Source organism: Ranitomeya variabilis, chromosome 6 (genome assembly GCF_051348905.1).
Source record: "Ranitomeya variabilis isolate aRanVar5 chromosome 6, aRanVar5.hap1, whole genome shotgun sequence".
NCBI classification, from domain to species: Eukaryota; Metazoa; Chordata; class Amphibia; order Anura; family Dendrobatidae; genus Ranitomeya; species Ranitomeya variabilis.
Window position 1 is genome coordinate 65,228,774 of NC_135237.1, and position 15,798 is coordinate 65,244,571.

The 15,798-nt window shown below is 44.8% G+C and overlaps 1 long non-coding RNA gene across 1 annotated transcript; it reads right to left on the reverse strand.

Annotated features, from left to right (window-relative positions):
• Positions 1–3,481: 3,481 nt before the first annotated feature.
• LOC143783436 (uncharacterized) lies at positions 3,482–14,057 on the reverse strand. The gene is made up of 2 exons (XR_013217169.1): positions 13,994–14,057; positions 3,482–3,698 (listed from the first exon to the last, which is right to left on the reverse strand). It is a non-coding gene; the product is annotated as an uncharacterized LOC143783436 (long non-coding RNA).
• Positions 14,058–15,798: the final 1,741 nt, after the last annotated feature.

Here is a 15,798-nt window from a genome sequence, read left to right on the forward strand (position 1 = left end):
CGCTGGACACTTCGTCTATCCCTATGGGCCCACTGCGTCCTTCTTTTAGCTTTCACTTTCAGGGAACATCATCAGCATTTCTTTACAATTAACTAGTTGGATACATATAACTTTCTTTCACAAACATTATCATCACTTCTTCTTTATCAAAGCATTATTGCTATTTCTCAGTCTTAAAGCAATACGATTCTCTCAAGTGCAACATATGAACACCCCTTTAAGAGGGGTCCAAGTCTCTATGAGGTAGCATATCTTCTCAAGCTACCAGTCCTTACTCAGCAAAGGTTCCAGTGTGGTATCTTCACAAAGAGTCCTTTTTAAAGTAAAACCAGTAGGGAGCGCCTTTAATAAGGTGCAAACTATGTACAAAAAGTTTGTATCATGCACTGTTCATGATTGCGGCAGTTCTTAAAACTTGTGCAAAACTCAGAAAAAATAAACAAAACAACAGGGATCCCGGGTCAACAAAGGGATCCCTTTAAAAAGTTAACCCTGAACGGGTTTAGCAGCAAAACAGGAAAGAGTAACTATATACATATTCATGGTATCGAGGTTTATTCTTGTTCTGGCGGTCCTGGTCCCTGACCTCTGACCGCTGCGACATCTGCGCCGGTAGCAGGTCCCGCAGGGGCCGTCAGACCACCCGGTGTCTGGATCTGAAGGCTGACCTTGCTTGCGAGTTCAGTAGCCGCTACTACGCGTACGGTGGTGATGGTCACAAGATCTGGCAAATCTGGATCTGTCATGATCGGGGCAGCAGGTGACGCCCCCTCAGGCTCACATCGCCGGACATCCCGAGCACACCATCCTTGTGCGCTCCTGTGACGGGTGTACGTCACCTGGTCCCCCCTTCGTAGTGGATCGCCATTCCGGTCGCAGCAGGGAGTTTTCACGTGGTAACTTGTAACAAAGACGTCAGTGGGTAGCCCCGGCTCCTGTATGGAACCCCATCCCCTCTTCGGGTGGAAGGCCAACACAGTCCCCCGCTTTACCACGCCTTTCCTGCCATGCACAGACTTTCTGCGTTGCGTATCATGTTGTTCAACCTCGTCTCGATCCTTCCAGTGGTGGATTAGACATTGCTTATATTGCTCCCAAGTGAGCACGGCAAGGGTGAGGCCGTCCTCCCGGGCTCCATCCGGCCCGGTCCAGGGGGTGTCCCACCGGAGGATCACCCCGTCTGGGCCCACATCTATGGGTTCTCCCACCTGGGTTGGTAGCGGAGGCACTAGCTTCCCCATCATGTTAGAGGTGAGGATCACCCGCTCCACCGAGAAGAAACGATTATTGCTGGGGTGAGGAGCGCTCACAGGAGCGGGATCGGTCGGGGGAACCGGACCGGTCAGGGGAGCAGAATCGGCCGGGGGAGTAGGGGCACTTTCCATACCTGCGCCTGATGTGATTCCACCGGCGTCGATCCGGTCCGCTGACAAGGACACTGGAATCGGCTGCAGCCTGGACCGCAGCTCCTCCGGGATGGCCTCTTGTGGTGGCTCCGCCCTCCATGGCTCCGTGGTCGGGATAGGTGGGCTCGGCTCCTCCGTCGGCGGCTCCAAGGAGTTCAGATCCTTCATCGGCGGTGGACGCGAGTCCGTCTCTGATGGGTAAGGGCAGGCCGGGATCACCTTGCTGTTGCTCGGGCACTTGCTGCTCATCGTCGCTGTTGGGCATTCGGCGGCAACGCATGCACCTGGCTCCGCCATTTCTCCGAGGTCGGGCTCCGTCTTCACCTCGTTCCCGCCGTTGCAAATCAGGGGGCGGTCCCCTCCGTTGAGGCAGGTCATCGCTTTGCAGCAAGAGGTGCAGGGGGCGGTACCGTTTCTGGCGCCACTTCGATAGTCTCCTCCCATGGCACACCCTCCTTCTTCTTTGGCGCAGCAATGGCGGCGACTTTTGGCGGGAACTTTTGGCGGTAAATGGCGCAGCACAGTTCTTGCAATAAAGTACAGTCCAAACACAACAAATCACAGTTCCAAGGCACACATGACCCGATTCTTCAGGCTTAAGTAGATCCTGTTCGTGACGCCAAGTTGGAGCGCCCCCACACCGCCGCAGGGCCGAGGGGTACCCGGAGCCGGGCCTCTGGGTCTCAGTCCTGGAGTTGTCACGGTGGCTAGACCCGGTCCGTGGCCCTGTCTGTCAGTGGGGGACGTCCGGTGCAATAAGTGGTGGTGTAGCGGTGCAGTTGTGGGGTGCAGGTCGCGGTAAATAACGAGGACACCAGGTTGCAGTCTCTTTACCTCTTTACTGAAGATCTCTGGGTCCTCAGTCCGGAATACGGTTCACCAGGCTGCGCAAGTCCGGCCGGTCCAATGGCACCTCCAGAGTTCTCTTCACAGGTGGAAATCTGCGCCTTCCCCCTAGCGCTAGGTGTTGTGGTCCTTTCCTGCTGTGCTTACGGAAAGTACCCCACAACTGTTGTGTCTGTTTCTTAAGTTCCCTCACAACTCGATTAGATGATGTTCTGCTAATCCTCCGTCCCTCCCTGATGTTCTGGTTGGGACGGCACCCGTATGACGGGTAGGCTCGGAGCTCTTCCGGGACCCTAGAGTCGCCCCTCTCCACAAGTTGCCCCCCCAAGACTGCATAGGTGATTTAAGTTAGACAGCCCGCCTTAGACTGACTGTCCTGCCGCTGTTTAGAGTATTGCTTGAAGCTGGATATTATAATACTCCCTCGGCGTTCCGGCCACCGGTTATGCGCCTCAGTAGGATGTTGCTTTGGTCTTACAGCACGACTCCTACTGGTATTCTCCTATTGCTATGATCTCGTTTCTCACTCAGCACAATCTATCTCGCTTCTGATCCTTTCTTGGGCACCGCCGCTATCCTGAGCAGGCACGGTCCCGTTACGTTCGTTCAAGTTGCCAAGCCTCTGTCAGGATCCCACCCCTGACAGAGACCCTACTGTATCTTCCCCCACAACACCCTCTGCCACAAGGTGTTGCCTGGTTCCAACCCAGTCAGCTTCTGACTAACTTCCTGCCTGACCCCCAGTTTACCCACTATGGTGGGGAGTGGCCTAGTGAATAGAACCCTTAGCTCCCCCCGGAGGCCCGGCTGTGAAATGTATTGGTGTCTGTGATACCTGATCAGATGAACTCCTTCAGTGCCATCAGACGTACCATAGCTCCCCATAGTGGCGGAGCCACAGTACTGCAACGACCAGGACTCTGGGGCGCTGCACTTAGATCTTTGGGTGGGGGCACTCCTTTAATTAAATCTATCTGGTCTTTGAGGTGGGGGAGTCTCAGGATCTTTCTGAGGACCACTTGTCTCCATTGATGACTTCAGTGGTACCATTCTTCCATTAACATCCATCTCTACTTTTACGGAAACAGTGTAAAGAAACCATGTTGGCTGTTTCTGGAGTCTTGATCTTCTGTGTCCAGAAAATAAAGACACATATTTCCATATCAGCCATGGATTGCCAACAGGGAACAACTATTTAAAAGGACTGTTAATTGAGTGAAAACAAAATCCTGGAATAATGTACATCTTTATTTATCATTAATGCAAAAATCACCACCCTCCATTGTGTTTATACCACTTTTAGCCTCGTTACTCGCTCTTCTGCAGTTCGGGTCTCTTCACTTTCTGTTTTCAGGCAGGAGCTTGTCATACGTGTCCAGGACACAGCAGATCTTTCAGGAATGCACTGCAGTCAACTTCTACAAACTCTTCTTCTGTTTTCCTCCCCTACCATGCAGAGAAAATATTCCCTCATACAGCTTCAGCAGCGACATAAATAATGTTCTACTTAGCCGTCTATCCATATTCTATTCTGGCTCTTTCTCTGCTGTTGAGTTCTCAACAATACTTTTTCTGGGATAACTCTTATAAAGCAGATCTGTCAACAGATTATACAATACAAACGGCATACCTTATTAGACAGATATCTTAGACCTCTTGAATAATGCTGGAGTACTTTCTTAGCCCAAATTACATTTTCTCAGTGTCCCTCCTCCCTGCTGATGAGCTCACACAGCTCAGTACAAGCTGCAGCTGTCAGTCAGGGTTAGCGGGTGGAGACACTTGGACTCATGAGCTTTCTTTCTCTTCAGCTGGGCTCCTTAGACATTTTATAATACAGTATACAGTGCAATGCACTACACACAGTTTAATTTGATCAGTTTTCTTTTATTTATGATATTTTATCATAATATTTATTTCTTTTATATATTAAGCGGCACAGCAAATTTTGCATCTATTGGACAATCTTGCAGAATGTAGAATTAATCTGGAACACCACAGTGTATGGCAATGTAAGTGCAAATGATAGTGTGTGAATAAAAGAATACTGATCAAATGCAAGTGCGTTTACAAAACATCGCATTATATACTACAGACGGGATGGGGAACATATGTGCTGCACCTCAACTCTTTTTGTCAGCCGGAGTGCCGTAGTTCTATCTTCTATCTGCAGCCATGTATTGTCAAAGTAAGTACACCAGCTCCATCAGGACTAAGAAGTCTATTTAATAACGTAAATAGGTTGTTTTGTAAACTCTGTTGAACATTCTCTTTACTTGATAGTCACACAACCTATGGTTAAGAGTAATTACAATTTTTGAAACAACAAAAAAGAATTCCTTTTTTTGTAATCTGAATCATTAAATCCACTCGTTAAGTATTAGCTGCTGACATTTATGCATCAAATATGTGTATCTTTGGCGGAAAACGCTGCATAAAAAAAAGCTACGTTTTTGTCGAGTTTTTGCATTCATTTTTTCATCTTCGTAAGAATGGGTGAAAAATGAGACAAAATGTTGAAAAAACTGAAAACCTGCAGATTAGTAACGTCTTCAAATCTGTAAGGAAAAAAATAAGCAATATGTGCATGATGTTTCAGAACTCTCATTCACTTTGCTGGGACAGTAAAATGCTGCGTTTATCGGAACAAAAACACACAGAAAAAAATCAGGAGAAACTTGGCAAAAATGCAACGAGTGAACATTCCATTAATAAATACATTGTATACATGTTACAGAGCATATTTGGATTCTGAAAACTTTTATATGCAGGTAGCAGCCAGGGAAGATGGATTTCCATAGCACTTAAGCCAGTTACCAAACTGCAGGTTCCCAGCCGTCCTCTACTTTACTGATTGCTGTTCTTTCTGACCTCCCCCACCCTCTCTTCTTCTCCAGCTAGATTAGCTTGGAACATCATATCCGCACCATTATTGTTGAAATGCAATATTGTCGAAAAGCAAGTAAGACTTCCATGAAATGAAAATGTTTCTCCAGAGGAGTTCTTTTAATATGTGCTCTGTTTTCTGAATCTAATTACAATAAGAAAGTCAATTACTTCATGTTATTAAAGTGTTACACTACTCATATGCACCGCTTAATTGCCTCCTTTTGGTGCTTCAATGGTACCAATCCCTGTGCAGCCATCTTTCTTTCATTGACACTTTTTTTTTTTTTTTTGCCATTATTATTTTTTTAATATATTTGTTCAACAAAATATCAGACATCTCATATCTTTTGTGTAGAATTGTGTACAGCGGTCAGAGTATAAGACATCTAATTGCTGAAGGGGAAACATTATTATGCTTTATTTATCTAGTATTAGCATATTACCTCATGCTATAGAAAGAATCCATCACTTGACAATGAGCTCAGACTCAGCGGAGCATACAATTTCATTTCTAGACCATAGGTAGACACAGTTGGATCAGTTTTGTAAGAAGCCAATTAGCTTCCCAGTATTTTTATGGACACTGGGATGAAAGCAGGCTGCTTAGCATTTATAGAAAAGCAAAAAAAAACCACTTTGGAACCATTAGAATATTTTGGAGATTCTATCCTTGAAAATATATAATCGTTCCAAAATTCTTTATAGGCCATGTTCACACAATGCGTTTTTTACTGCGGAACCGCAGCGATTTTGCCGCTGCGGGTCCGCAGCTGTTTTCCATGCAGGGTACAGTACAATGTAACCCTATGGAAAACAGGAAACGCTGTGCACATGATCCTGAAATTCACTAAAAAAGCCGCGCTGAATAGCTGCGGTAAAAAAGAAGGACCATGTCACTTCTTTGTGCGGAACTGCAGCGGTTCTGCACCCATAGACCTCCATTGTGAGGTCAAACCCGCAGTAAAACCCGCAGATCAAAAATATATCTGCGGGTTCTATTGCGGTTATGGGTGGAGAAACCGCTGCAGCAGGAAGTGCGGGGAAGCGGGCGGAAGTGCGTGGGCGGAAGTGCGTGGGCGGAGTGTGTTCCTGTATCCCGAAGAGACATGGAGGCATACCATCGCATGGGGATCGATGTCGGCTGTTTGATAGATTTGGTATGTGTGTGTGTGTGTGTATGTGTGTGTGTGTGTGTGTATGTGTGTGTGTGTGTGTGTGTGTGTGTGTGTCCCCATGCGATGCTAGTGCCACCATTGTGCTAAGTCGCCGTATGGGACTACTACTCCCATCCGGTATTAGGATGGGAGAGTTGTCCCTGTGTCCGGCGACTTAGCACAGTTGTAAAGTTGCACAAAACACACACAATACACATACATGACACACAGTACATACAACATATAACACAGAGTATATACTCACCAACAGCACACTGGTAGGCGAAGCCCTCGATCCCCTAGAAAAAATCCCAAAATAAAAAATCAAATTCATACTCCCTGTCCGCAGAATCCATAAAACGAGTGTCCCACGCCGATCGGCTGCTCTCCGGCGATACACTGCCAGGAGCGAAGCTCCTAGCAGTGTATCGCGTACTGTTCCGGAGTTCAATGGCTCCGGCGTCTCAGTTAACGGCAGTACAGCTGCGTTGAACTTTCCCACGCAGCACTGCCGTTAAGCGAGAGTGCCGGGGTCAATGACCGCCGGTAAACTCGCTCGCGCATGCGCAGTGACACACCGACAGGAACTATGGCTCCTGTCAGTGTGTTGCTGCAGCCGTGGAGAGCAGACATATCTCTGGATGTGTCTGTTCTCCATGGAAGATCTTCATGGGACCCTCGATGGATTTCTGCGGACAGGACCAGGGAGTATGAATTTGTTTTTTTATTTTGCGTCTTTTTCAGGTCGAGGGTCTTCAGGACGGATTGAGCGTACAATAAAATATGGTCAAAAAGTGGGTGTCTTTATTTCATTAAAATATTTTTTTTCGAGTGTTTGTGTTTTTTTTTTAACCCTTTCATTGGATTAATAATGGATAGGCGTCTTATTGACGCCTCTCCATTATTAACCGGGCTTAATGCCACCTTACAATAGCAAGGTGGCATTAACCCCTCATTACCCCATATCCCACCGCTACACGGGAGTGGGAAGAGAGGGGCTAAGTGCCGGAATTGGCACATCTTTTTGATGCGCCTTTTCCAGGGCGGCTGCGGGCTTATATTTGTAGCCAGGGGGGGGCAAATATCCATGGCCCCTTTCCTAGTCTATGAATATAAGCCCACGGCTGTCTGCGTAGCCTTTCTGGCCTAAAAATATAGGGGGACCCCAACATTTTTTTTTTTTGGGGCCCCCTATATTCTAGTGCCAAAAAGGCTACACAGACAGCTGTGGGCTTATATTCATGGCCTGGGAAAAGCCAGGGGTATTTTAACCCCTTCCCAGGCCACAGATATTGGCCCACAGCAGTCTGCCTAGCCTTTCTGGCCTAAAAATATAGGGGGACCCTATGTCATTTTTCTTTTGTTGGGGGGGGTCCCCCTATATTTTTTTTTTTATCATTTTAATAGCATTAATAATGGATAGGCGTCTTATTGACGCCTCTCCATTATTAACCGGGATTAATGCCACCTTACAATAGCAAAAATACGTGCAACTGAAATACGTGGCACTTAAATACGTGATACGTGGCACTTAAATACATTGCACTTAAATACGTGGCACTTAAATACGTGATACGTGGCACTTAAATACGTGGCACTTAAATACGTGGCACTTAAATACGTGGCACTTAAATACGTGGCACTGAAATACGTGATATGTGGCACTTAAATACGTGGCACTTAAATACGTGGCACTTAAATACGTGATACGTGGCACTTAAATACGTGGCATTTAAATACGTGGCACTTAAATACGTGGCACTGAAATAAGTGATACGTGGCACTTAAATACGTGGCACTTAAATACGTGATACGTGGCACTTAAATACGTGGCACTTAAATACGTGGCACTTAAATACGTGGCACTTAAATACGTGATACGTGGCACTTAAATACGTGATACGTGGCACTTAAATACGTGGCACTTAAATACGTGGCACTGAAATACGTGGCACTGAAATACGTGGCACTGAAATACGTGATACGTGGCACTTAAATACGTGGCACTTAAATACGTGATACGTGGCACTTAAATACGTGGCACTTAAATACGTGATACGTGGCACTTAAATACGTGGCACTTAAATACGTGGCACTTAAATACGTGATACGTGGCACTTAAATACGTGATATGTGGCACTTAAATACGTGGCACTTAAATACGTGGCACTTAAATACGTGATACGTGGCACTTAAATACGTGGCACTTAAATACGTGGCACTTAAATACGTGATACGTGGCACTTAAATACGTGGCACTTAAATACGTGGCACTGAAATACGTGATACGTGGCACTTAAATACGTGGCACTTAAATACGTGGCACTTAAATACGTGATACGTGGCACTTAAATACGTGATATGTGGCACTTAAATACGTGGCACTTAAATACGTGGCACTTAAATACGTGATACGTGGCACCTAAATATGTGGCACTTAAATACGTGGCACTTAAATACGTGATACGTGGCACTTAAATACGTGGCACTTAAATACGTGGCACTGAAATACGTGATACGTGGCACTGAAATACGTGGCACTGAAATACGTGGCACTGAAATACGTGATACGTGGCACTTAAATACGTGGCACTTAAATAGCTGGATAGAGCTGGATCCGCGGGCTGTGATCTGGCCTACGCTCAGCACTCTGCGGAGCGCTGTCATTCAAAACACGTCCACTCATTTTGGTGTTTAGTCCCAAAATGGAGGATGGAAGAAGAAAAGGGTTGGACAAGGAAATGACATCATTTCTTTTCTTTTTTTTCCCCACTGCAGTTAAAGCTTTATTTGTGTCAAACACAGACAATCTGCAGAGAAAACTGCATAAAAAACCGCATCAAAAAAACGCATCAAAAAACGCACCAAAAAACGCACCAAAACGCACCAAAAACCGCACCTGCGTTTTCTGCCAAGAGCTGCGGTTTTTAGTGCAGAAAAAACAGCAGGGAAATCAGGAACGTGTGAACATGGCCTTACACTGGCACTTATTTATTAAACAAAGTAAGAATATAAGGTCATTTATGTAAACACAAAGGAATTGTAAAGATACAAAGAAAGAGTTAGCAAAAAGGAAATCATTAGGAAAATGGAGGGAAAATGGAGGGTCCATGCGCACAACCTTGTCATAGCTCTGTACAATATCCCAAATGCACAAATAGAAAAAAGGGGAATCCAGCTCCAAGAGAGTAAAATCAATGTCCTTTAATTGTAATCATTAAAACAGAAAAACCGGGTGTACAGGAGGAAGAGTGCCTGTCTAAACTCAACGCGTTTCGAACACACATGTGTTCTTAGACTCAAAACGTATTTTTTTATTTATCGTTTTGAGATGCATACTACTTTTTAATGATTTTTTATCGCATTATTTGGTGGGACAAAAAACAGCAATTCTACTGTTTTTTAATGGTGTGTTACTTTTTGTTTTATTGTTAGGAGGATAGTAGTGGTGATCTGCGCTGCCAATAAGGTATTCCCAATAAAAATCCAAAGGACGTGGTATAAGAAGGGCAATGCGGTTTGTTTTCAACATGTTTCGAAGTTGGGCTAACTTCTTCATTGAGAAACTACAATAATGATACAGAATTTGACAGACATAACTTAGTTACCTCATCGGCAGCGTCGATCAGCACTCCTGTCTTCCAAGCACATGCTTTGCACGGCAGTTTTTCCGTCCTGATGGTGCAGCAGCAGCTGATCTTGTCCTGTTCCCTCAGTTGTGGGTTGCACAACTCGAAACGGTGAGCAGTTACTTGTTTATTCACCTTCTACTTTTATTCCGGATAAAACGCTATTGCACTGTTGTCTCCCCCTTTTTTATCTATTTTTTTATTTACAATTACAGAAGGGGGTGATTTAAATTACTAAGCTTCTTTTTAATATGATTAGATGTTATCAACTTTTTTTTCCCACTTTTCTTTAGTTGTAGTTTTGAACATCACGTTTGCATTGCAGTGGATTGTCTTTTGCGCAATCTACTTACTGTGACTAGGGCTAATAAAAAAAAACATTCGGTTCCCAGCTGCCATGACAACAACAGCACTCCGGGATTAGATGAGAGCTCTGCAACATCTAAGGGGTTAAAACGCTTTGATCAGAGCTAACTCCGATCGTGGCAGCTTGAGACAGATGTCAACCCCTGATCCAGCTGTTTACAAGTGCATCCGTTGCACATATGTGACACCTGACGAACATTTAAACCACATGATGGAAAGAGGTTAATAATTTACAATGTTTTATTAAAAATTGTAAAAATAAACATAGTAGTGGGAAAAAATGCATTTGACATAGAAAAAGATGATTTTTACATGTTGCCGATTTTGCAAGTTTTCCACTTACAAAGAATGGAGAGGTCTGTAATTTTTATCATAGGTGCAATTCAACTGTGAGAGACAGAATCTAAAAATAAAATACAGAAAATCACATTGTATGATTTTCAAATAGTTACATTGCATTTTATTGCATGAAATAAGTATTTGATCACCTACCAACCAATAAGAATTCTGGCTCTCACAGACCTGTTAGTTTTCCTTTAAGAAGCCTCCTACTCTGAACTCATTACCTGTATTAATTGCACCTGTTTGAAGTTGCTACCTGTATAAAAGACACCTGTCCACGCACTCAATCACACTCCATCCTCTCCACCATGGCCAAGACCAAACAGCTGTCTAAGGACACCAGGGTCAAAACTGCAGACCTGCACAAGGCTGAGATGGTCTACAGGACAATAGGCAAGCAGCTTGATGAGAAAGCAACAACTGTCAGCACAATTATTAGAAAATGAAAGAAACACAAGATGACTGTCAATCTTTCTGTGTCTCAGGGTCCATGCAAGATCTCGCCTTGTGGGGTATGGATGATTCTGAGAAAGGCCAAGAATCAGCCAGAACTACACAGGAGGAGCTGATCAATGACCTGAAGAGAGCCGGGACCACAGTCTCAAACATTACCATTACCATTAGTAATACACTATGCGGTCATGGATTAAAATCCTGCAGGGGATGCAAGGTCCCCCTGCTCACGCCAGAACATGCCCAGGCCTATTTGAAGTTTGCTAATGACTATCTAAATCTGGATAGCGAGATAACATCAGAACTCACAGCTAAACAATAGAGATAAGCAGAGAAAGTCATAAAATAGTGGAAAATTCTACAGCATAGTGTGTGACACAGCTCAATAGTGTAGAGCAGTTACCATCTGTTTAACCAAAGCCATATACACTGCTCAAAAAAATAAAGGGAACACTTAAACAGCAGAATCTAACTCCAAGTAAAACTGTCCACTTAGGAAGCAACACTGATTGACAATCAATTTCACATGCTGTTGTGCAAATGGAATAGACAACAGATGGAAATTATCAAGACACCCTCAATAAAGGAGTGGTACTGCAGGTGGGGACCAGAGACCACATTTCAGTACCAATGCTTTCTGGCTGATGTTTTGGTCACTTTTGAATGTTGGTTGTGCTTTCACACTTGTGGTAGCATGAGACGGACTCTACAACCCACACAAGTAGCTCAGGTAGTGCAGCTCATCCAGGATGGCACATCAATGCGAGCTGTGGCAAGAAGGTTTGCTGTGTCTGTCAGAGTAGTGTCTAGAAGTTGGAGGCGCTACCAGGAGACAGGCCATTACACCAGGAGATGTAGAGGGGGCCTTAGGAGGGCAACAACCCAGCAGCAGGACCGCTACCTCGGCCTTTGTGCAAGGAGGAACAGGAGGAGCACTGCCAGAGCCCAGCAGGCCACAAATGTGCATGTGTCTGCACAAACGGTTAGAAACCGACTCCATGAGGATGGTCTGAGTGCCCGACATCCACAGATGGGGGTTGTGCTCACAGCCCAACACCATGCAGGACGCTTGGCATTTGACACAGAACACCAGGATTGGCAAATTTGCCACTTGCTCCCTGTGCGCTTCACAGATGAAAGCAGGTTCACACTGAGCACATGTGACAGACGTGACAGAGTCTGGAGATGCTGTGGAGAGCGATCTGCTGCCTGCAACATCCTTCAGCATGACCGGTTTGGCAGTGGGTCAGTAATGGTGTGGGGTGGCATTTCTTTGGAGGACCGCACAGCCCTCCATGTGCTCGCCAGAGGTAGCCTGAATGCCATTAGGTACCGAGATGAGATCCTCAGACCCCTTGTGAGACCATATGCTGATGCGGTTGGCCCTGGTTTCCTTCTAATGCAGGACAATGCCAGACCTCATGTGGCTGGAGTGTGTCAGCAGTTCCTGCAAGATGAAGGCTTTGAAGCTATGGACTGGCCCGCCCGTTTCGCAGACCTGAATCCAATTGAGCACATCTGGGACATCATGTCTCACTCCATCCATCAACGTCACGTTGCACCACAGACTGTCTAGGAGTTGGCGGATGCGTTAGTCCAGGACTGGGAGGAGATCCCTCAGGAGACGATCTGCCGCCTCATCAGGAGCATGCCCAGGCGTTGTACAGTAGGGAGGTCAGGAGGTCATACAGGCACGTGGAGGCCACACACAATACTGAGCATCTTTTCCTTGTCATAAGGCATTTCCACTGAAGTTGGAACAGCCTGTAATTTGATTTTCTACTTTGATTTTGAGTATCATTTCAAATCCTGCCCTCCATGGGATATTCATTTTGATTTACATTGATAATTGTTATGTTTTATTGTTCTGAACACATTCCACTATGCAATGAATAAAAATTTGCTGGAATATATTTCATTAAGAGATATCTAGGATGTGAGTTTTAGTGTTCCCTTTATTAATTTGAGCAGTGTATATTGAGATGTAACTATGACAATACTGTGGCTGCATTGGCATAAAAGATCTTGAAATGAGTTGGATACAGTCCTTGGATATATCATAGGGTTGTACACATCTATTCAAGGCATTTGACGACCTTGTAATTCACTGTGAATCGAATGTTTTAAAAAAAATTGAAGAATTGAAATGTCAAAAAAAAATGAGCTTATCTCTATCCCTTAACCTTGCAGAGCTTACCTGTAAAGGAGTATTCTGATGTCACCGATTATTTGTAACGATTTATTTAGGGCAATTAATTAAAATAAAATCATTTGAATTTATATGTAACATGAATTCCTCATCCATCAGGTTATATAGGTGCCAACGGAAATAACCTCACTGTAATACAGGGAAGGATTGTGCAATGTATTTTTTTTTCTATTGATTTATATCATTCCTGCCTTATGACAGCCATACACACAACTGTCATTATGATAAGAGTCCAGCTTCTGATTGTCAATCAATCTATCTTGATTGCAGCAATTTTCTTTTTTCACAATCATTAGTCTTTTCTCTGCCTGCCTTTAATGTCTTGGCTCCTGCACTATATTTCAGTGTTGCTTTCAATGGTAGATTTTCTTGTATCCTTTTAACTCCAGAACTTTGAAGATTTTGAGAATTTATGCTAAACAGTTGAAGTAAAATATTGTAGTGATAGCTTTGATGCTCATTGCCTGTCTGAAAGGGTTTTCTCAGACTTAAATATTGATAGCCTCTCCTTGGGGCATATGGAAGTCCCCAACTCAGATCATCTATTTATTTCATAGAAAGTTGTTTTTCTGAATTGCCACCATTAAAAATTACATTTATCCACAGGAAAAATGTATGGTTGGCCAGAGTAGCATACTTACTTATGGGGAAAAAATTATTAAATGTCAGAACTTCCACCATCTTGCAAGAGATACTTACAGAATCTTTCTAAAAGATGCCCACTCAAGAAGCTTTTGAACGTCTGCCTTCTCGGGGTTCCAACGCTGTTCATCCCTCTTCTAAGTGATGTCACAGCTAGTGTTGAGCGATACTTTCCGATATCGGAAAGTATCGGTATCGGAAAGTATCGGCCGATACCATCAAAATATCGGATCTAATCCGATACCGATACCCGATCCCAATGCAAGTCAATGGGACGAAAATATCGGAATTAAAATAAACCCTTTATAAACTTGTAGGTTCATTCTACATGAAGGAAAACAACTAAGAATAATGTAGGATGTATTGGGGGACGTGGCGGAGACATTAAAGGCACAGAGGTTTAGCCCAATGTAATAGAATAGCAGGTTTTTTTTTTTTTTATGACGTTCGGCGGTAGAAAGATTTAGACTATGTTAATTTTTTTTTATTTTGTCAGATATTGATGTTTCACTACTTCCACGCCCTTCACCTTCTTTTTTACTTCTCCCACACTTTCTTCTTCATTATCCTCATCATCAGCTTCTTTGACATCAACTTCTTCACCTTATTCATCTTCTTCTTCATCTTCTACCTATTATTTTTTTTCTTACATTGTTCATATTCTTTTTATTTTACTATTATCTTCATCATATTCTACTTCTTCATCATATTCTTATTTGTGACAGGCATTCCCGTAGTTGTTATCTATAAAAGTTTGAAGATTACACCTTCCGTTCTGCCTGTCACAAAAGAGTTAAATTTGTCCGCGTTCAGTTTGGCCTGCAGCATCAGGCTTTATCCAGGGGCACCACGAGGAGGAACGGACTCACCCCCATACACTGCTTAGTCTTCTTCTGCTTATAATTTAGATAATATTTTTTGCTCTGATGTTTAGTGTTATGCTTAATGTTCTTCTGCTCTTTGTTCTGCAGCCTCTTGTTCTTCTGCTTCTCGGTCTTCCAGGTCGTCGTCGTCTCCAGGGTCGTCGTCTCCGGGGTCGTCGTCATCGGGGTGGTCTTCAGGGTCGTCGTCTCCGGGGTCGTCGTCATCGGGGTGGTCTTCGGGGTCATCGTCTCCAGGGTCGTCGTCATCACGGTGGTTGTCGTCTCTGGTGTCGTCGTCATCTTAGGGGTGGTCTTCCGGGTCATCGTGTTTAGTCTCTTGAACTTGGAAATGTAGCAGAAGGTACAAGAAGGCTGAGAAAATGCCGAGAACCAGCTGATGGAACTGGAACTCGGATGGCTACCCGAAGGTCCAAGAGCCAATGGAACTACCGAGGACCAGCTGACGTTACTGGAACCCGGTTACTAAGCAGGAGGTACCCGTGCCTGAAAGCACTACCAAGGACCACCTGACGTTGGTGGAACTCGGATACCCAGAGGGAGGCACCTAAGCCAAAGGCTCTGCCCGGAACCAGCTGACGGTACTGGAACCAGGATGGGGAGCAGAAGGTACAAGAGCAAAAGACACTGCCGAGAACCAGCTGACGGTGCTGGAACCCGGATGGGTAGCCGAAGGTCCAAGAGCCATTGGAACTACCGAAGACCAGCTGACGTTACTGGAACCCGGTTACTAAGCAGGAGGTACCCGTGCCTGAAAGCACTACCAAGGACCACCTGACGTTGGTGGAACTCGGATACCCAGAGGGAGGCACCTAAGCCAAAGGCTCTGCCCGGAACCAGCTGACGGTACTGGAACCAGGATGGGGAGCAGAAGGTACAAGAGCAAGTGTCTGCGTGGCTTTTGCAGGACACGATGCCGGCTGCACAGCAGGGGAACAGCTGGCGGTGCTGAACCCCACTGACACATTGGCTGGTGTTTTT